This window comes from Neophocaena asiaeorientalis, unplaced genomic scaffold, assembly GCF_003031525.2.
Source record: "Neophocaena asiaeorientalis asiaeorientalis breed wild unplaced genomic scaffold, Neophocaena_asiaeorientalis_V1.1 scaffold151, whole genome shotgun sequence".
NCBI classification, from domain to species: domain Eukaryota; kingdom Metazoa; phylum Chordata; class Mammalia; order Artiodactyla; family Phocoenidae; genus Neophocaena; species Neophocaena asiaeorientalis.
The window spans coordinates 2996793-3017475 of record NW_020175490.1 but is presented as its reverse complement, the minus strand read 5'-3'; the positions used below and the strand labels follow the sequence as shown (position 1 = coordinate 3017475).

The following is a 20683-nucleotide window of genomic DNA, read 5'->3' as shown; positions in this document are numbered from 1 at the left end:
ATGGCCATTTCCCGTTTTTTTGCATCTTCTTAATTTGTTGATACTTTATTAACTGATCATGCAGTTCATTAGGAATGTTTCCTGCTGAGTAAAACAGAAGAAAGCTACCTCAATTTATTTTTGCCCAGTTAACTTCTTGTTCAGTTAACATTACATGCATCAAGAGTGCGTTGCTTAACTGTGGTTATCACTTTGTCCTTCTCTTAACTTCACCAGAGGACACACCAGAAAGTTACAATGATTGCTCAAAGGCAGTTTATATTTAAGGTTTTATAGCTTAATGATTATCTTTATTTATTTATTCATTCTAAAGATAAACAAAAATTAGAGATTGAATCACTTGTTTGTCACTCATCTGGAAATACTGAAGATAATTTTATCTTTAAGTCTGATTTTTTCACATATATGCACTTATTTAACAATAACATTATATAGGGCTACTTCTGTGCTTTACAAATTCTGTACTTAGTATAACTGAATTTTTTTAATTGCTCATTTTTCTTATTAAAAGCGTGTGACCTATGTAATATACTTATATTCATATGTAATTACCAAGTATTCAATAGCAGGTGTGCAAAGGGAAATGTTCACCTCCCTCTATTTCTGCTCCCCAAGACTTCTTTCCTCTAGCAATACTAAAGTATTTGAACATTTCTGTGGTTATTAAAATATATTATCTTAAATTTAATCATTAAGCTCATCCTTCAGGGTCCAGAAAATGCAACATTTGCTCTTTCAATGTTCACTTAAAATTTCACCTTCTCTGTGAAATTTTTTCCATCCTTTCCATTTAAATTTAACCGTTTATGATCAATGTCCTCTTTACATACTTCTATCTCTACATTTACACAACGTTAGCACACTTCTTGGTCAACCTGTCTTTTTTCCCCTCTTAGAAATGAAGCTTCTTGAAGATGAGATTTTACCCAACTCATTTGGTAGGCACAGCACCCACTGCAATGTTTAGCAGATACACTTCATAACAAGGTGAAACATTTCAGCAGCCAGAATTCCAGAGAGAGATTTTCCTCATGAGAAAAGCAACAGACTAGAGAATAGGATACTTTAATTCCACAGGTACACTGAGGTGGGAGGGTCATGTGTGACATCTAGAAGATTTTGGTAAGAGAGGGCTGCTGAGATTCATAGGACCAGGAAGGAGGACACCAAAGAGGAAACAGCATAGGGTGCAGGGTGGGCAGTGGAGAGGGCGAGGAGTAGCTGCCCTAAGTGTGAGACTTTGGGGTAAACAATATCCAATGCCACTGTAGGAAGTTTTGCCATGGGAAAAGCTGCACAAACCCTATATCATACCTCCATGAAATCTTTAAAATATAAATTGGTGAAATGCACTTTTGAATGTAACACATACAGTGAATGTCTGTTGAACTCAGTAATGTGAACTATTTCCCTGCTCTAGAGCTACCTAAAATTAGTCACTTACTGTTCTTCACTCCTGCATGTTTCTACAGCATGCATCACACTACATTTTATTTTTGGTATTTATTTTTAATTTTACAAATGTTATATTATGATATGAGAAATAATGCTGAAGTTAACTTTTGCCATCACTCACATACCTTGTTCTTTCCCCACAAGGAGCTACTATTATCAGTTCATGTATACATTTCTGACTTCTTACTATGAATTTATACACACACATACCCCTGTAAATATCTTGATTTGTTTTTATAGATACTTTAAAATATAAGATATCTAGTGAATATGTTCTACAAACCCAAAGAAACTTTTGTCCTATTCACTCAAATTCTTGCATAGTATTACAATGTAGTTTATTTAGCCATTACTGATGGAAGAACATTGGTTTGTTTCTCTAGTTTATCTAATGCAAACAATTCTGCTGTAAAATAATGAAATGGCCTTCTGTATACTTGTGCAGGTATTTTTCTAGAGCAGATACCAAAAGCTGGTTCCAAAAGAATATGCACCTATTTTTAATAATGCTATTTACTACAAAATTTCCTTATACAGTGGCTATAACAATTTTTTATCTATCAGTAGTGTAAGTGCTCACCTACTTCCTCTTATTCTTTTCAATACTTAACATCCTTATTATATACTACATTTTAAAAAGAACATTCTCTATTTTATTTATTAACATATGCCCTGTGCCTAACATATTTTGGTTATTGGGTGTTTATTAAATACTTGTTGAATAAATTAATACATTTATAAATGTGAGAAGACTACTGTGAAAGGATCAAAGGCATATTGATAATGTCTTTCATGCATTCTTAGAATCACTACAGTTAGTCTAGGAACAAATATTAATAAAATGACTAAATATATCTGGAATATAGATACGTATCATATTTTTTAAATTGGATAATTGAAATAGTATAAATATCAGAACATATAAATACTCACATTTGCCAAAAACCTGTGATTCCACAATTTAAAAAATGATATTTGGATCCTGAAAATAAGACAGCACTATTATAGGAAATCAAATATTACAGAGAAGTAGATTTTCTGAGTCCAAGGTCATAAAAAACACTGAAATTAATTGGATAATAACTCTAATGTTTGATGATCCTTATAGACCTCGTTCTTAAGAAAACAGTTCAAAAATTAAAATTGGGGCTTCCCTGGTGGCGCTGTGGTTGAGAGTCCGCCTGCCGATGCAGGAGACGCGGGTTCGTGCCCCGATCTAGGAAGATCCCACATGCCGCGGAGCGGCTGGGCCCGTGAGCCATGGCCGCTGAGCCTGTGCGTCTGGAGCCTGTGCTCCTCAACGGGAGAGGCCACAACAGTGAGAGGCCCGCGTACCGCAAAACAAAAACAAAAATTAAAACTGAATTCCAATTGAGGAAGGGTATGACACTTGAGATAGAGTTTTTAAGTGTCAGGTTATGCTTTCTTTAAATTCCTCAGTGTTTTCTATTAAAAATTAAGCAAGAGAGGAATTCTAAAGATTAATTAAATCTACTGGTCAATAAACTGTGCTTTGACTCCTAAATATTAAACTATTGTTCTTTGATTATGTCAATAAGCAGATGACTCAAGTAATTATATTCTTATGGAATTCAAAATGTGCAGAAGATTTCAGTTAAGAGTTACCCTGGGTCACAAATATCACGCGTTTTAAAAAAAGTTTCATACAAATAAGTGGCAGATAGCTATTTACAAAGAGAGCATCAGCACAAGGGGGAAGCAATTATCCATAGAAATTTTTATATGTTGACATCAATTCATACCTAATTACCTGAAAACAGAAATCAACTCAAAGTCTGTGCCATTAATTGACTAGCTTTCCTGAGTTTCAGCTATAGTGAAAATCTTGAAAAGAACATAACTCTCTGCCTGTCAGCTACTGTAAGAACATATCCCCAAGGAGCCCATTTAGTACTTTAAAAATGTTCTCCATGCAGAGATTTCCTTTTTTACATAGGCACTTATATCTTTAATTCTTACAAGTCCCTGAAGATTAAGAGAAGGTTAATACTTTCATCTGAGATGATGGCCTAGTGCTACTGAGGTTTTGATTTTACAACTGAGCTTCTCACCTGAAGCAGCATTTGTTTTATTTTTCATGGCATAAAAGATTTGTTTCATATTTACAGATAGGGATACTAAAGTAACCCTCCATTTTCTTCTTGCAATACTCCTTTTTTAAACTTGGAAACTAGGCTTTCCTTTTGATGCATACTTTTAATTCCCAGTAGTAATAAATGCAATAATACAATATATATAGGCTTCGGAGGCAGTATACATATCTTAATGGAAATGCTGGAATAGCTGGGTTCACTACTTATGCAGACAATTTCAAAATTGCTGACATACTGAAACCATGTTGTCCACCAGATAGAAATTCATAATTTTTGTCCATGACTGAATTGTAATGTAGCCTGTATTTGGCCACAGTGTTACTACTATCTTCAGAAGTCTACTCCATCCTTTTTCTTTCAACAAAACTCATCATAGGCAAATGGGTTTCTAAATCATCTAGTAGGTATCAAGTTATAGAGATGTGGACTTGGCTTCTTTGAATAAATTTAAAGATTACCCAGTTCTCTTGCCACACACTCACACACATTGTTTACTTTGCTAACCTCATCTTAATCCAACATTGCTAAAATTAATTATAAAACTGATTTACTTGCATGGCAAAATGTTAATACACCATGGAATATACAGGTTATCAAAATACATACATAAACATGATTGCAAGAAATTGGTAGAATATTTCACTATTACATAGAAGAAATAGGTATTTCAAGTACTATTTCTCCATTTCCACATATATTTTCACATTCTTCATGCTTCATATGTAATTCAGGTAAGTAACAGATTATACTTCAAATATAGAGGTAACTTTAAATGGATTACATATGCAGGTGGTTGTTAAATAGTTCTTTCCTTGAATCTCACTACATTAAAAAAAAATCTAGGGACACATGAAAATCCACTTACATTTAAAAAACATTAGATATACCCTGCTATTTAAAATTTTTGCCTTTAAAACTATATTCAATTGATCTCATAATTCGATGTAGATAACTTTAAGAAATAGTTTTATCAGTCATAAAGTTTCTGAATATAATAAATAACTCATGCACCTGTTTTGAGTACTTTCTTGTCTTTAATTAAACAAATGTTAATTAATAGTCCAATATTTATTTTTAAGTAAGACTAATAAATACAATAGAGTTATTTCATGAGAGATGATTGTGGAAAAAATGAGAGTGGTAAATTGTGAGCTGACATCTTGTCATGCTCACAAAATTCATAGCAAATGGATAAAAGCCTTTTCCAAGTCCTAACAAAAGGGAGAGTAAAGAGTAAAACTGCTTCTTTTTCATATAGAAGAAAACATTTATTTTATTTGTATCAATTTATTAAGGGGTTCCTTCTACTTTTACATTTTGCCAACTCCAGTGCAAAGGTCAGGAAACTTATTTGGACTTGTACACCCTATTCTACATATATATATGTATATATATATATATATATATATATATATTCATATATATATATTCATATATATATTCTATATATGAATAGTTCTATGTTAATGTCACTTGCCATATAACACTTTATGTGTTTTCAAGGTGGCTTCTTTTTTTTTTCAATTATTTTGTGAGCTACTTGGAGCCAGGAACCTAGTTTTAGGCTGGAGAGGGGAGTAGGAGTCAGATGGTGTTGACCTTTTCAGCCCCCTTCAGGTGGTTAGAGTTATTCTAAGAGCAAAGGGGATAGATTAGAATAGGTTAATTAGAAAAGTTAACTGAGCTATCCAATCTGATTTTCAATTAAGAAAGTTCAATTCAGCTACAAGGAAATATGTGACCTACCTAATCTAAAAATAAATTGTTAAATGAATGCTGGTATTTAATAAATATCTGTAATATGTATGAAAATTGATAACAAAACTATAAAAGTAGTAAACAAGTTTTAGATTGGTAAAAATAATCAGAAATTAGAAAAATAAATTTTTCTAATAAGCCTTTAATTAACATATATTTTTTCTTATAGTACTCATAGGTTAACTAACTCATGGAGATGACTGCATCTCTGGGTTAAATAACAGGTGGTAATTCAGTAAAATAAAATTATACCTAATTATTTGGCTCTGAGGATACCATTATCATTGTCACTACAAAGCAATATTAAGCTCTGCATCAGAAAGTCGTTCTCAATTTTATGTTAAAATGTCAATCTATTTCTGCTGGACCACTGTACTTCTCTTTATGGGAAAGTTCCATAGTTGGGCTTTAGTATTAGAAAGTGTCCTTCAATTTGTATTATATTTATAGTAAACTAAATACAGTAATATTAAAACTAATATTTTCTTTGGTAATTTATGAGCTACATTAACTCTATTTTTCCATTAACATTCCATTAGAGAAATTATTTTCTCTTTAGCTTTAAAGCAGAATGGGTAAGATCAAATATGCTTTCTAAAGGTGTGACCACAGAGAATACTCCTTTGATCCTCACAGAGCAGTTGGCCCAGATTTATGTGTAGAGTGGCCAATCAATGAATTTATTTTGATAGTCAACTCATTTTAATTGTACACAATCCTTAAATGATAAAAGAATTGTAGTAACTGATTAAAAAGTTGTATTTTTCATAAGCCCCAATCATTCTATTTACATTAACTTAAAATTTGTTACTGTGCTGTTCTATTTCATACTAAATGTCACTTTTGAATAATATATGTTCTCCAGAGTCAGCAGTTCAAAATTCCAGTTAGAGCAATTAAGCTGTTCTAGCTCCAGTGGTAAAGAAATAAATACTACAGCATCATTTCTTGAAGGATGGTAGTAAATGGACACAGTCATCAGAAATCACCTGATATGCTTGTTAAAAAGCAAAATTCTGCACCTCAGCAAAGGCCTCCTGAGTCAGCATCTGTGGTGTGTGGAGTCTGTGATGTACATTTTAACAGAGTCTATAAATACCAGTTGTAATAATGGAATAGAACTTTACCAGTATTAATAGATATTTCCTTAAGACTAGGTGATATTATAATAATTATCTAACCTTTCTTCCCCTAATATGATTCTTATTTTGAACCTCATTTGATTTATTATCTACATCAGAAATGAACCTTCTGTTAATCACCTCCTCTGTATGGTCCTTTTAACTCTCTCTCATACTTCCCCAAGCCATTCTCTATTTTGAAAAGAAGGTATGGTAGGTAGAAAAATGGTCCCACAAAGACATCCATGTTTTGATCCCTGGAACCTGTGAATACAGGTTACAGAACTAAAGGGACCTTGCAGAAATGATTAATGTTAAAGACTCTGAGATGAGATTATCTTGTATTATCCAAGCAGGCCTAATCTAATCACATGAACAAATGAAAGCAAAGGAGCTTTACCAGAAATGGTCAGAGAGGGAGAAGTATCTATGGAAGAAAGGCATAAGGATGCATCTGCACATTGCAAATGGCATTATTTCGTTCCTTTTTATGGCCGAGTAGTATTCCATTGTATACACGTACCACATCTTCTTTCTCCATTCATCTGTTGATGGACATTTAGGTTGTTTCCACGTCTTGGCTATTATGAATAGTGTTGCTATGAAAATAGGGGTGTATGTATCTTTTTGAATTACAGTTTTGTCTGGATATATACCCAGGAGTGGGATTGTTGGATCATATGGTAATTCTATTTGTAGTTTTCTGAGGAACCTCCATACTGTTTTCCATAGTTACTGTACCAAATTACATTACCACCAACAGTGTAGGAGGGTTCCCTTTTCTCCACACCTTCTCCAGCATTTGTTATTTGTAGACTTTATCACAGCCATTCTGACTGGTGTGAAGTGGTATCTCATTGTAGTTTTGATTTGCATTTCTCTAATAATTAGTGATGAACTATATCCAATAGCCTGTGATAAACCATAATGGAAAAGAATATTAAAAAGAATGTATATATATACACATATATATATATATACATATATATATGTAAAACTGAGTCACTTTGCTATACAGTGATTTCCAAGTTTGATAAAGGAATAGGGTTGGGGAGACCAGCAAGTTAACCATGAAGTGCAATGCATTGTGATTATCCTGTGATAAAGGATCAAAATAGATCTGTGAGAAAATAAATCATAGCATTTTACATTCTGGGTGAAAAAGTGAAGCTGGGCTTGTGTGAGAGATTGTGAGATTTTATTTGTTTGTATAAGGGTTTGGTTAAAGTATTCCCAGTCAGAAAGAGCAGCATGAATAAAAGCACAGTGACTGCACAGCCTGTATGACTGAATTTGAAGGTAATAAGGAAAGAATTTTGAAGGTGATCATAAGGCAAGGATATTGTTTTTGTTTTAAACAAACAACATATATATGTATATGGCTATATGTATATATTATACATATAAAATTAGATGTTTTTATTCTGGTATGGAAAATGAAGTCCAAAGAGATTAGTGTAAAGGTGGTACATGTGAAAAAGTTTATTGTAATAATTCAGCGATAAGACAAAATTAGAACAGAGGCTATAAAAGTGGAAGAAAAGACACAGAATAAGAGAAATTCTGGGGTATCATGGGTTTGGTGATTAATGTGTAGGAAGTGTGGGAGACATAAAAATGACTCCCAGTTTTCTGGCATATGTGACTGAAATGTATGTACTCTAAAAAAAGCAGCAAATGATGGAGGAGTAAATTTTTTTTGGACATTGTGCCAGGGGCATCTAATTGGCAATATCCAGCAGAAGAAGGTTAGAAACAGATGAACAAAGCTCAGGAAAGATACTGGGATTAAGAATTCAGGTTTTATTCACTTTATTTTTTTTTTTGGCCATGCTGTGTGGCTTGTGGGATTTTAGTTCCCTGACCAGGGATTGAACCTGGGCCACAGCAGTGAAAGTGCTGAGTCCTAACCACAGGACCACCAGGGAATTCCCTTTATTCACTTTTTAAACCAAGCTCAAAGGAGACTATTAGTTCTTTAATATTTTCAGATTTTTCAAATTGAAGTATAGTTAATTCACAATGTTGTATTAGTTTCAAGTGTACAGCAAGTGATTCAGTTATATGTATATATACAGACATATATATATATATATATATATATATATATATATATATACACACACACATTCTTTTTCAGATTCTTTCTCATTATAGGTTATTACAAGATATTAATATAGTTCCCTGTGCTATACAGTAGGTCCTTGTTGTTTTACTACTATCCCTTTTGGTAATAATCAGTTTGTTTTTTATCTCTGTGAGTCTATTTCTGTTTTGTAGGTAAGTTCATTTGTATAATTTTTTTTTTTTAGATTCCACATATAAGTGATATCACACAATATTTGTCTTTGACTTACTTCACTTAGTATGATAATCTCTACTGTGTGGCAAAGGATTACTTGCGCAATTAAAAATAGTAAAAATCAAACAAATAAAACAAGAGGTCATTTCTTTCTGAGATATTTTTCAAAACAGTCTAATGATATGGGTTATGCCAGTCCTTGACACCCTCATTTTCATTTCCATTCTACACCACTTTGATTTCTAGGCATTGACTGCCTTTTGCAGTTATCAATTCTCTATGTTTATCACCATAGCAGTTTATATCATAATCTTTAATAAACATTAAATCCATAGAAGATAAATGTAGGGTATTTTCATACAAGGTACTTTGCCATCAAATCTGCTTTATTTGGTGGAAGCAAACAGAATCCAGCACAAGGTATATAGCTACTTGGCCTTTGCTTAATTAAAAAAAAAAAAAAAGTATGAAAGTTGAATTACCCTGCCTGCAATATGTGCATAAATGGCTCTGAATATGGGTAGTTACGTTGTGTGGCTTTGAAAGTATTTTCACTATAGCTAGAGAGGCCTGTTTGTAGGAAGTATTTAATGCCTTTTGTTTCATGCTCCACTTGAACAACTGAAGAGACTGAGCAATCTTGAGACCATGTGTTTCAATACTCAGTGGAGAGAGTAGATAATCAATTCAGGAAGATGCTTAAGAAATTGACAGTTTAAGCTTGACCAAAAAGAAGCATGACTTTTTTTTTAAGTCAAAAGGGGTGTTCAGAAGCAAAAACAAACAAAGGAAGAAATTAAATAATGTTTCATATAAGGCAGATGCTGATCAGGTTAAGAAGTTAAAACCAAACAGAAAGAAAGCCAGTATAATTTAGGTAAGGTAAGCACAACATCTACTTAGCTTTTCTTTTATGAATAACTAATTCAAAAATGATCAAAGTAACACATACCAGATACTAAAGATTCTCTTCAGTAACTTAATCATACAATTTGAATAATACCAACAAAAATAACAATAAACCTATGCCAAACACTGACTCAATTAGGTATAATCATTATCTCATATTTTAAAAAAGAGATTAAGTTTTCCAGAATATCTGCTTAAACCAGTTAATTCAGAAGTCATGAAGGAGTACTTTCATGTTAATATCTACATGAATGAATCTTTGATAAAATATAGTTTATTTCTTGTCATCTTTCCCCCATAGTTTTTCATAGAGAGTTAGGAAGGACATCATAAACATTTATGGAAATATATATTAGCACTAACATAGTACACAGCACATAATAGATATTCAATAAATATTGTTTGAATGGATCAGTGAAAAATAGGGTACAATTGATAGAAATTAAAATAAGTTGTTCTTTGAGATTTATATCAAATAAAATGGTTTCTTTTATTTTTTGTCCCTTGAGAGAGCAAAACAATGGTTATTAACACACTGTCATTAATAACTACATTTTAAGAACTCTCATGTTGTGGTTTAAAGTATTTAAGTACACAGTCTCACCTATTCACGGCCCTCACTTTGTCTCTAAACAGAAAAACATTAAAATAACGCAAATTGTTTTTTAAAAAGGTGGAAAGACCCTTGGTTTTGATAAATAACTGAATTTCACTTGATTATTCCTAGTTGTTATTCCATGTTCAGGTGAAAACTATGACTAGGATCCTTCTTGGCCAAAAGCATCCATCTATCACATACCTGCATGCAAGTAAGCATAAACGTTCTTCAAAAAATGGCATGGAGACCAAACTTTGTGTACTATCTTTCTGTGAAAATAATTTATCAGCATTAAATTCATTGTAGGAAGTGTCTCACAAATAGATGTGATGTATTAACATATTCCTAATTTCATCTGAATACTTATGAAGTCATTTTGACATAAATTGCTCCCCAAAGGAGAGTTTTTGAATTCAAGTAAGAGTTGAGAAATTAGCAGTGCTTTATATATTTTATTTTGGCTCTGTAAAAAATAAGAATTAATTAATAGCTTTGTTTATATACTACAGTCAGATAAATCACTTCACACTTGTGCTTCCTACTTTCTGGCCTCCTTTCATTTCCAGTGTCCAGTACCTTGTATTATGCCCTAGTTCCTTGCAGCATCCCACCTGGTCTTGTGCCAATGCCTTTCTCCATGGGCAGTGCTACAACAATAAAGAGTAATGGTTAAAAACCTGAAGTGAGAGTCAGCATGGGTAGGTCCAAATAAATGGAGTTGCCTTTTTGTTTTGTTTATAGTTTCTTTTGCTATGCAAAACTTGTAAGTTTGATTAGGTCCCTTTGTTTATTAATACTTTTATTTTTATTGCCTTGGTAGACTGACCTAAGAAAACATTGTTACAATTTATGTCAGAGAATGTTTTGCCTATGTTCTCTTCTAGGAGTTCTATGGTGCCTTGTTTATATTTAAGTCTTTAAGACATTTTGAATTTATTTATGTGTGTGGTGTGAGGGAGTATTCTAACTTCACTGATTCACATGTGGTTGTCCAGCTTTCCTAACACCACTTGCTGAAGAGACTGTCTTTTCTCCACTGTATATTATAGCCTCCTTTGTCATAGATTAATTGACCATAGGAGTGTGGGTTTATGGGCTCTCTATTCTGTTCCATTGATCCATATGTCTTTGTGCCAATACCATGCTGTTTTGATTACTGTGGCTTTGTAGTATTGTCTGAAGATGGGGAAGGTTATGCCTCCTGCTTTGTTCTTTTTCCTCAGGATTGCTTGGGCAATTCTGGGTCTTTTATGTTTCCATATAAATTTTAGGATTATTTTTTCTAGTTCTGTGAAAAACCTCAAGGGTAATTTGATAGGGATCACATTAAATAGGTAGACTGCTTTGGGTAGTAGGGCCATTTTGACAATATTAATTCTTCCAATCTGAGAGCATGGGATATATTTCCATTTCTTTGAATCAGTTTCCAGTATCAATATTTTACAGTTATCAGCATATAAGTCTTTCACCTACTTGGTCAGGTTTATTCCTAAATATTTTTTTGGATGCAACTTTAAAAAGGATTTTTTTTAAACTTTCCCTTTCTGACATATCATTGTTCATGTAAAGAAATGCAACTGATTTCTGTATGTTAATCTTGTATCCTGCTACCTTTCTGAATTCATTTATCAGTTCTAGCAGTTTTTGTGTGGATTCTTTAGGGTTTTCTATATAGAATATCATGTCATCTGCATATAGTAACAATTTTACCTCTTTCCTTCCAATTTGGGTACATTTTACTTCTTTTATTTGTCTGATTGCTGTGGCTAGGACTTCCAATTCTATGTTGACTAGAAGTGGTGAGAGTGGGCATCCTTGTCTTTTTCCAGATTTTAGCAGGAAGGCTTTCAGCTTTCCATCAGTGAATATTATGCTGGCTGTGAGTTTGTCATGAACAGCTTTGATTATGTTGAGATACGGTCCCTCCGTACCCACTTTGGTAAGAGCTTTTATCATGAATGGATGTTGAATTTTCTCAAATGTTTTTTTTTTTTGCATCTATTGAGATGATCATGTGGTTTTTACCTTTTCTTTTCTTGATGTGGTTTATCACATTGATTGATATGCATATGTTGAACTATCCTTGACCCTGGGATGAATCAAACTTGGTCATGGTGTATGATCATTTTTATGTGTTGTTGGATTTGTTTTGCTAATATTTTGTTGAGAATTTTTGCATCTATATTCATCAAAGATATTGGCCTGTAATTTTCTTTCTTGGTAAGTGCCTTTGTCTGAATGTGGTATCAGGGTAATGACAGCTTCACAGAATGACTTTGGGAGTGTTCCTTCCTTTTCAATCTTTTGGAAGAGTTTGACAAGGATTTGTGTAAGTTCTTCTTTGTATATTTAGTAGAATTCCCCAGTGAAGCCACCTGGTCCTGGACTTTTGTTTGTAGGGAGTGTTAATAATGTAATAAACAGTGTAATAGATTCTATTTCACTTCTAGTGATCAATCTGTTCAAATTATCTGTTCCTTCTTGATTCAGTTTTGGTGAACTGTATATTTCTAGAAACTTGTCCATTTCTTCTAGGTTGTCCAATTTGTTGTCATATAATTGCTCATCATATTCTTTGTTAATTTTGTTTACTCTTCCAAAGAACCAGCTCTTGGTTTTATTGACTTTTTTCTATTGTTTTTTAATCTCTATTTTATTTATTACCTCTCTGATTATTATTTCCTTCCTTCTGATGACTTTAGTTTTTGATTGTTCTTTTTTTTTCTAATTACTTTAGGTGGTAGCTTAGGTTGTTTATTGGAGATTTTTTGTTTTTTGAGGAAGGCCTGCATCACTATGAACTTCCCACTAAGAACTGCTTTTCCTGTATCCCATAGATTTTGTATCATTGTGTTTTCATTGTCATTTGTCTCAAAGTATTTTTTAATTTCCTCTTTGATTGCATTGCTAACCCACTGGTTTTTCAGTAGCCTGTTGTTTAGTCTCCATGTAACTGTTTCTTTTTTTTTATTTTCTCATTTCTTTTTCTGTGGTTGATTTCTAGTTTCATGCTGTTGTGGTCAGAAAAGATGCTTGAAATAATTTCTATCTTCTTAAATTTGTTGAGGCTTATTTTGTTTCCTAACATGTGGTCAATCCTAGAGAATCTTCCATGTGCACCTGAAAAGAATGTGTACTCTGGTTTTCTTGGATGTAATATCCTGAAAATATCAATGAAGTCTAACTGTTCTATTGTATCACTTAGGGTCTCTGTTTCCTCTTAAAAGGCAAGTCCTGTTATCTCTATTGATTTTCTGTCTAGAGTATCTGTCCATTGATGTGAGTTGGGTGTTAAAATCTCCTACTATGATTGTATTCCCATCAATTTCTCCCTTTATGTCAGTTAGTATTTGTTTTATATATTTGGGTACTTCTATATTTGGTGCATATATATTAATGAGTGTAATATCCTCTTTTATTAATACTTTTATCATTATATAGTGTCTTTCTTTATCTTTCTTTATGGCCTGTGTTTTAAAGTCTGTTTTGTCTGATATGAGTGTTGCTACCACCAGTTTTTTGACATTTCTGCTTGCATGAAATATCTTTTTCCGTCCTTTCACTTTCAATCTATATGTGTCCTCATCCTAAAGTGGGTCTCTTGTAGGCAGCATATTGTAGGCTCTTATTTTATTATCCAATCTGCCACTCTATGCCTTTTGATTGGAACATGTAGTCTATTGACTTTTAAGGTAGTTATTGATAGATACATATTTATTGCCATTTTAAACCTTGTTTTCCAGTTGTATTTTTTTTCTATGTTCCTTTCTTTTTCATTTTGTGGTTTGATGGTTTTCTTTTGTATTATGTCTGTGTTTTTGTGAAATTATTGTGTTTTTGAATTGGGTAACATAAAAACACATTACCCTGTTTTTCAAGTATGTTAAACCCTTCCTATATCTACTTGCTTTAGACTGGTAGTCATATAGGCTCAAACACATTTTAAAAAATCTACCCTCCACATTTTATGATTTTTTGATGTCCACTTTTACACCTTTATGTTTATCTTTTTTGCTGTTCATTGTGGTTATTTCTTTCACAAAAATTTTTTGATTTTTTAAAAAAAATCTGTGTTCTGGCTTATTTAAGTGATTTACATTACATTTGGGATTTTCTCTTTCCTACAGATTTTTGCTTCTTTTCTATTTAGAGAAGACCTTTTAGTGTTTCTTTTAGAATAAGTTTAGTATTGCTGTATTCTTTTAGTTTTTCCTTGTCTGAGAAATTCTTTTTCTATCCTTCTATTCTAAGTGATAATCTTGCTGGGTAGAGAATCCTAGGTTGCAGGTTTTTCCCTTTCAGGCCTTTGAATATATCTTGTACTCCCTTCTGGCTTGCATTGTGTCTGTAGAGAAATCAGCTGATAGCCTTTTGGGGGTTCCTTTGAAATTATTTTTTTTCTCTTGCTGCCTTTAAAATCCTCTCTTTAACTTTTGCCATTTTAATTACAATATGTCTTGTTATAGGTCTGTTTGGGTTCATCTTTTGGGGGACCCTCTGTACTTCCCATACACAGATATCTGTTTTCTTCTTCCAATTTGGGAAGTTTTCAGTTATAATTTCTTCAAATACATTTTTGATATCCTTTTCTCTTTCTTCTCCTTCTGGGATCCCTATTATGTGTAGATTGGCAAATGTTATATTATCTCATAGTTCTCTTGTATTGTTTTTCTTTCATTTGTCTTTCTGTCTGCTGTTCTGATTGGATGATTTCCATTATTCTATCTTCCAGATCACTTATCATTCTCCTGCATTATTCAATTTGCTATTTATCGCCCTTAGCTTGGTTTTTGTCTTGGCAAATGAGTTGCCTAAGTTTTCTTGGTTCCTCTTTATAGTTTCTCATTCCTTTTTATAGTAATCTGCTTTTCTATCAATAGCCTTTCTTAATTCCTTTAGTATTTTCATTTCCTCCTTTTTGAACTTGGTATCTATTAGACTGAAAAGCTCTCTTTCATTGTTTGCTCTTTCAGGGGAATTTTCTTGATATTTTAATTGGGAGTGGTTCCTCTGCTTCTTCATTTTACTTATATTTCACTGAGTCTATGAGTTTGGGGGAAACAGTTATCCATTGTGGTCTTGGAGGGCTGCTTTTATGTGCGAGCATCCCTGTGTAGCATGAGTGGCTTTAATATTTTTGGTGTGAGGGCTGCTTTTAGTATGGATGCCTGCTGCATCTTTCCTCAGTGTATGCTGACCTTTATCTCCTTGATCGTGGGTGTGACTGGTGGTGTTGTTACCAAAGCCTGCACTGGATACTAAATGGAGTCTCCTCTTTGCTCTGTTGTTGTCACAGTCCTGCCAGGGGCAGGGTCTGCTCCTTAGTTGTTGGAGTAGAAGCCCCCAGATCCATTTCTGAGCTGCGGTGTGACGTAGGTGAGATTGGAGCACTCCTCTTGTGAGAGGAGCCACTGAGTAATCCTCTGCTCTCCACAGAGGACTGCATTCTGTGGTGTTGCCTGTCACCCATTGCACAGGCTCACAAAGTGCACTGTTGTTGGCACTGCCCTTGGCCCTGCCTCAACCATAGGAATGCAGGCAATCGGCCCTGGTGTCCCTCAGATGCTGTGTTTACAAATCCACCAGAGATTGTAGGTGTATTTCCACTGAAGTCAGGTACCACGACAGCAGTCATGCACCTGGACCTGCCTTGGGAGCTATGGAAGCAGCACAGACCCTGGCATGACCTCCACATATTCGTGCCCACTCAGCCTATGGTTGCTAATGCTAGACTTGCCTCAGCCACAGGAGTACCTGTAGTCCACTGGGATGTCCGGCAGAAAGCCCCAGAGGCTGTAAACCTGTGGATCACACACCTGCAGGGAGAAGGCTCAGATTTCATCCCTGCTTCCTAAGTCACATGGTCCCTGGGAATCAGCTCAGATTTCAGCCCTGCCTCTGCATGTGGGCAACCCACAGGCATGTGCAGGATTCCAGAGCTCATATAGGTGGTGCTGTGCTGGCTGAGAGTGTGCTGAGGAAAAGGCTGCTATGGGGGGCTCTTTCCTTCCTTTCATGCGCCTGTTAACAATGGTGCTTCCCTTCCTTGATGGGCCTGGTCTTCTTCGATGTACACCCCTAGATGCAGCCTGTATCACACTGCAGCCACTTCAGGCTGTCTCCACACAGTCAATCCCAGTCCTTTCCCTAGGTCTGTCCTCTGAAACCCAAGTTTCAGCACTGAGCCTTTGCCCACACTAGCAGATGCACGTCTTGGACTGGGGAGTGCAGGGAGGTGGCAGGGACCTTCTGTGTGGTACTGCCTGCGGCAAACTGGCTTCTGCACTCTCCTTTGAGTCTCTGAAGTTACGTTTTTGTCCCAGATGACCTCCCCACTGGTGAAGGGGTTTCCCTGGGTGTGGGAACCTTTCATCTTTCATAGCTCTCTCCCAGGGGTGCAGGTCCCATCCAGATTCCTCTTTTTATTTCTTGTCTTTCATCCTGCCTAGTTAGGTGGAGACCTTTCTTGCAATTTTGGCTGAGATCTTCTGCCAGTGTTCAGTAGGCATTCTGTGAGAACTGTTCCACATGTAGATGTATTTTTGATGTATTTGTGGGAGGAGGTGAGCTCCACGCCCTTTTATTCCACCATCTTGATTGGAGTCCCCTTTGACATCTTATCTGATTTAACCACTTGGTCACACGATGATTTATCCTCTGAAGACAGACCAGAATATTGCTGCCTTGTACAGAGGGGTAATGAAATCACACTAGTTTAACAAAATAAGATTTTAATTGGTTATTTTAGCAAGTTATTTTACAGAGAGAAAAGACGGCTGGTTCTGCCACAGAAGTGTCAGATAATATTTGTGGCAATGTGCATCAAAGCTACAAAATACATATAATATAGCTAGAGTTATCATTTTAATTTATACATCAGATTATGTTGCTTTCCTGCTTTACCCCAACTTGAGATAAAAATCAAAGCTCCTTATTCTGGTTTTCAAAGTCCTTACATGCCCATAGCTCTTGGATCTCATCTGTTCCATTTTCTTTCTTACTTGCCACTCTATCTTCATGCTGGAAACACTGGTTTTCCTTCTGTTTCAAAACCAACAAGCTCATTTTTATCACAGGGCTCCTAGTTTGGACTTTCTTTTTCCTAATCTTCACTTGTCTGACTCTGAGTCATTCACATCTTTGCTAAAAATGGACTTCAAATGAGAGACCTCTCCTAACCACTCCCATCACTAGAATCTACAAGCCATGGAAGCAATACCTTGGCTGCCTTTTCTCTAAGGTATCCCCAACATCTTGATTAGTTCACTCTGTACACTAGACACTCAATACATTATTTGTTGAGTAGTGGAATAATCACTTACTATGTCATAGTCTCTGTGCTGCTAGTGACATACAGCATTTCATTCAGTCTTCCTAACAACCCTACCAGGTAAATATTATTATTATTATTTATAACTAGTAAGGGCCCAGATTCACCATCTGGTGTGTCTGGCTCCAGAACTCTTATTTTTTCACTAACCTACTACCAACGATGAATGAAAACTTGAGCACTGTGAGTACTATTATCATCTCCACTTTCATGTCATATTATACAGATGTCTATTGAAGCAATTGTAACTTTAAAGCATATTTACAGGGACTTCCCTCATGGTGCAGTGGTGAAGAATCCTCCTGCCAATGCAGAGGACTGGGGTTTGAGCCCTGGTCCGGGAAGATCCCACATGCTGTGGAGCAACGAAACCCGTGTACCACAACTACTGAGCCTGTGGTCTAGAGCCCATGAGCCACAACTACTGAGCTCACGTCCCACAACTACTGAAGCCCATGTGCCTAGAGCCCGTGCTCTGCAACAAAGAGAAGCCACCGCAATGAGAAGCCTGTGCACTGCAACAAAGAGTAGCCCCTGCTCGCTACAACTAGGGAAAGCCTGTGCATAGCAATGAAGACCCAGCACAGCCAAAATAAATTAATTAATTAAGTAAATAAATTTATTTAAAAAACATATTTACATGTTGATTTTCCACATGTGACTATGAGTTCCTTGGGAGTAATGACTGTGCCTTATTTATCTATATAACTCTTATGCCTGGAACATAGATTTGCAATGAATATTTGTTGAAGAAATAGATGAATTTAGACAATTTCTATTACTAAAATGAGATCTTTTTGTTGAATTTATGTATTGAAGAGAGCTTTATAATACAATGAATTTTCTTAACCAAGTAACTTTTGAATCAGAAATCTTATGCACTTAAGATGTATAAACTTCTCCATATTGAAAATTGGTTGAGTAAGTTGATGTACTTTATATAAAGGATTTATGGTTTTCAAGACAGTTATTCTTTTAAAGATTTTTCATTCTCTGAGACATGTTTATAATAATTACTGGTATTCGATAACAATGTTTCTTCATAAAGGTATAAGGACACTTTGTATTATCTGCTATGTAAACATTTTTGGCAAAATTGCTTTTGTTCACTAATTTCTAGAAACTATTTTATTATGTAGTATTTTGCTTTCTGTGTCATAGCTGTAAACAGCAGAGGATTTAGTGTGAGAGAGAGTGTGAGTGCCACTACAATGATACCTCCATCTGTAATTTAAAGAACATAGATATGTCCCTCCATCATTCTTTTCACTGACTCTGTGGAAATCTCAGCCTCAGCCTGTAACTTCTTTTTTTCTGACTTCAACCATTATCTTTTCTGAAATGTTCAACTTTTTCCTACATCATTTACTTTCACCTTTCTATGAATCCCTTTTTATTATGTAGAATTTGCTTTGCCATGTAGTATTTTCCATCTTTCTCAAAATTCTACTTCAGAATAAGTATAGAGTAAAATTTTTCTCTCTAAAAATTCAATACTTTCACTTTACTATGGACTTGTTTACTATGGCTTAGTCCTATTGATCTGACTGATCCCCCTTTCCTTCTTAACTTAACTTCCTCACTTTGGTCTATTAGCATTCTCAATTCCCATCCTATCCACCCTATGAAATGGATATTTCATAAGGGTTATATAAGATGATATGGTAGACTGCCAAATTTCTAATTGTGTATAGAGTAGCTTAAATGTACATGACCCATTATTACTCTATGACAAATAAAATATCATCTGCTTTGTTAAGTCTTGCCTGATTTGTCACATCACATTCTTTCAACCTTGTCAAATACTATTGAGTTCATATTTTTAAATACATTTGGTGTGCACACACACACATACAGGCACACACACTTTGCATAGTTAAAAGTCTTATCACCTCAAATTTACAGTTCCTTAATGGTTCTATTAGAATAAATTCATTAAGTTTTTTTATTATTGAAATATATGAGCATGATTTTCAGAAAAATCAAGTGGTATAGAAAGTCCTATAAGGACAATAAAATCTCTTGTCTCATCTTTCCTTAACCAAGTCTTCTCTAGGGGCAACTATGCTTGCAAAAAATATTACTTAAACCCCATATCCTGTCACCCAAATTTCATAATCATCAAGAATTTACCATACTACTTATATATTCCCCTTCTTTTGCTCCTCCTGTCTCAGCTGGATTATATTTAAAAGCAAAGCCCAGACATAATGTTATCTCATCATTTTTATACATCAGTCTGTACAAGGAATTAAGGATCAATTTCTTTAAAAGTAAGTAAATTTTCACCATCTAATATGATGCCCTTATCTTACCTACACAGTTAATTCCTTGATTTCATCTAATATCCAGCCCATATTCTTATTTTCCTGTTTATCTCAAAATGATTTTTTTCCCTAAAAAGGCTGTTTGAATCAGAATCTAAACAGGATACATATATTACATATTACATATAGTTTTTCTGTGACTTCAGAAGTTACTAGGGACAAAGAATGTTCTGATGATATAATTAGTGGTTTTAGTCTTAAATTTATGTTCTTTTCACTGAATTATCTTTTTTCCTTGTGGTATTTTTTTTCTGATATTCTTTTAATATTATGTTACAGGTTTTCCTCAAAAGTCTGGTGCCTATTTGTTCATATTTTAGAATAAAGCAATAGAAAATTGACTGGGACTCTGGACATGGTAGGAGTTTGTCAATTAGAGGTTTTATTTGAGGCTGTATGTTGGGAGAATTTTGGCCTGAAGTAAAACAATAATTAAATAAAATGCCTTAAACAATGTGGAACAACTAGAAATATGAAGGTAGGTTATTCCAGGGTTAATTCATAAGTTCATTGATGCTATTTAGGGAAGAGGTCATAGGCTTAGCGCTTAGTCCCAAAAGGCTGTGGCAATTCCAGGTATCCTAGGTAGACATGACAAATATGATAAAGAAAAAAGATGTTTTCTCCTAACACTCTTTACTTTAGTGAGAAAAACCTTCCCCAGAAGTCTCTCAAGACTTCCTCCCATCCAACTTATCAGGGCTGGGTCAAATGCTCGTGACCAAGATATAAGGGATTCTTCAAAAGTGAGTATTTGGCACTTTTACCT

The 20683-nt window shown here is 34.5% G+C and overlaps 1 protein-coding gene and 1 non-coding gene across 4 annotated transcripts in view; both read right to left on the bottom strand.

Annotated features, from left to right (window-relative positions):
- Positions 1 to 20683, bottom strand: part of GRIA4 (glutamate ionotropic receptor AMPA type subunit 4) — a 522548-nt gene that overhangs the window by 454014 nt on the left and 47851 nt on the right. The window lies entirely within an intron of this gene.
- Positions 8305 to 8376, bottom strand: TRNAE-UUC (transfer RNA glutamic acid (anticodon UUC)). Its single transcript has one exon. It is a non-coding gene; the product is annotated as a tRNA-Glu (tRNA).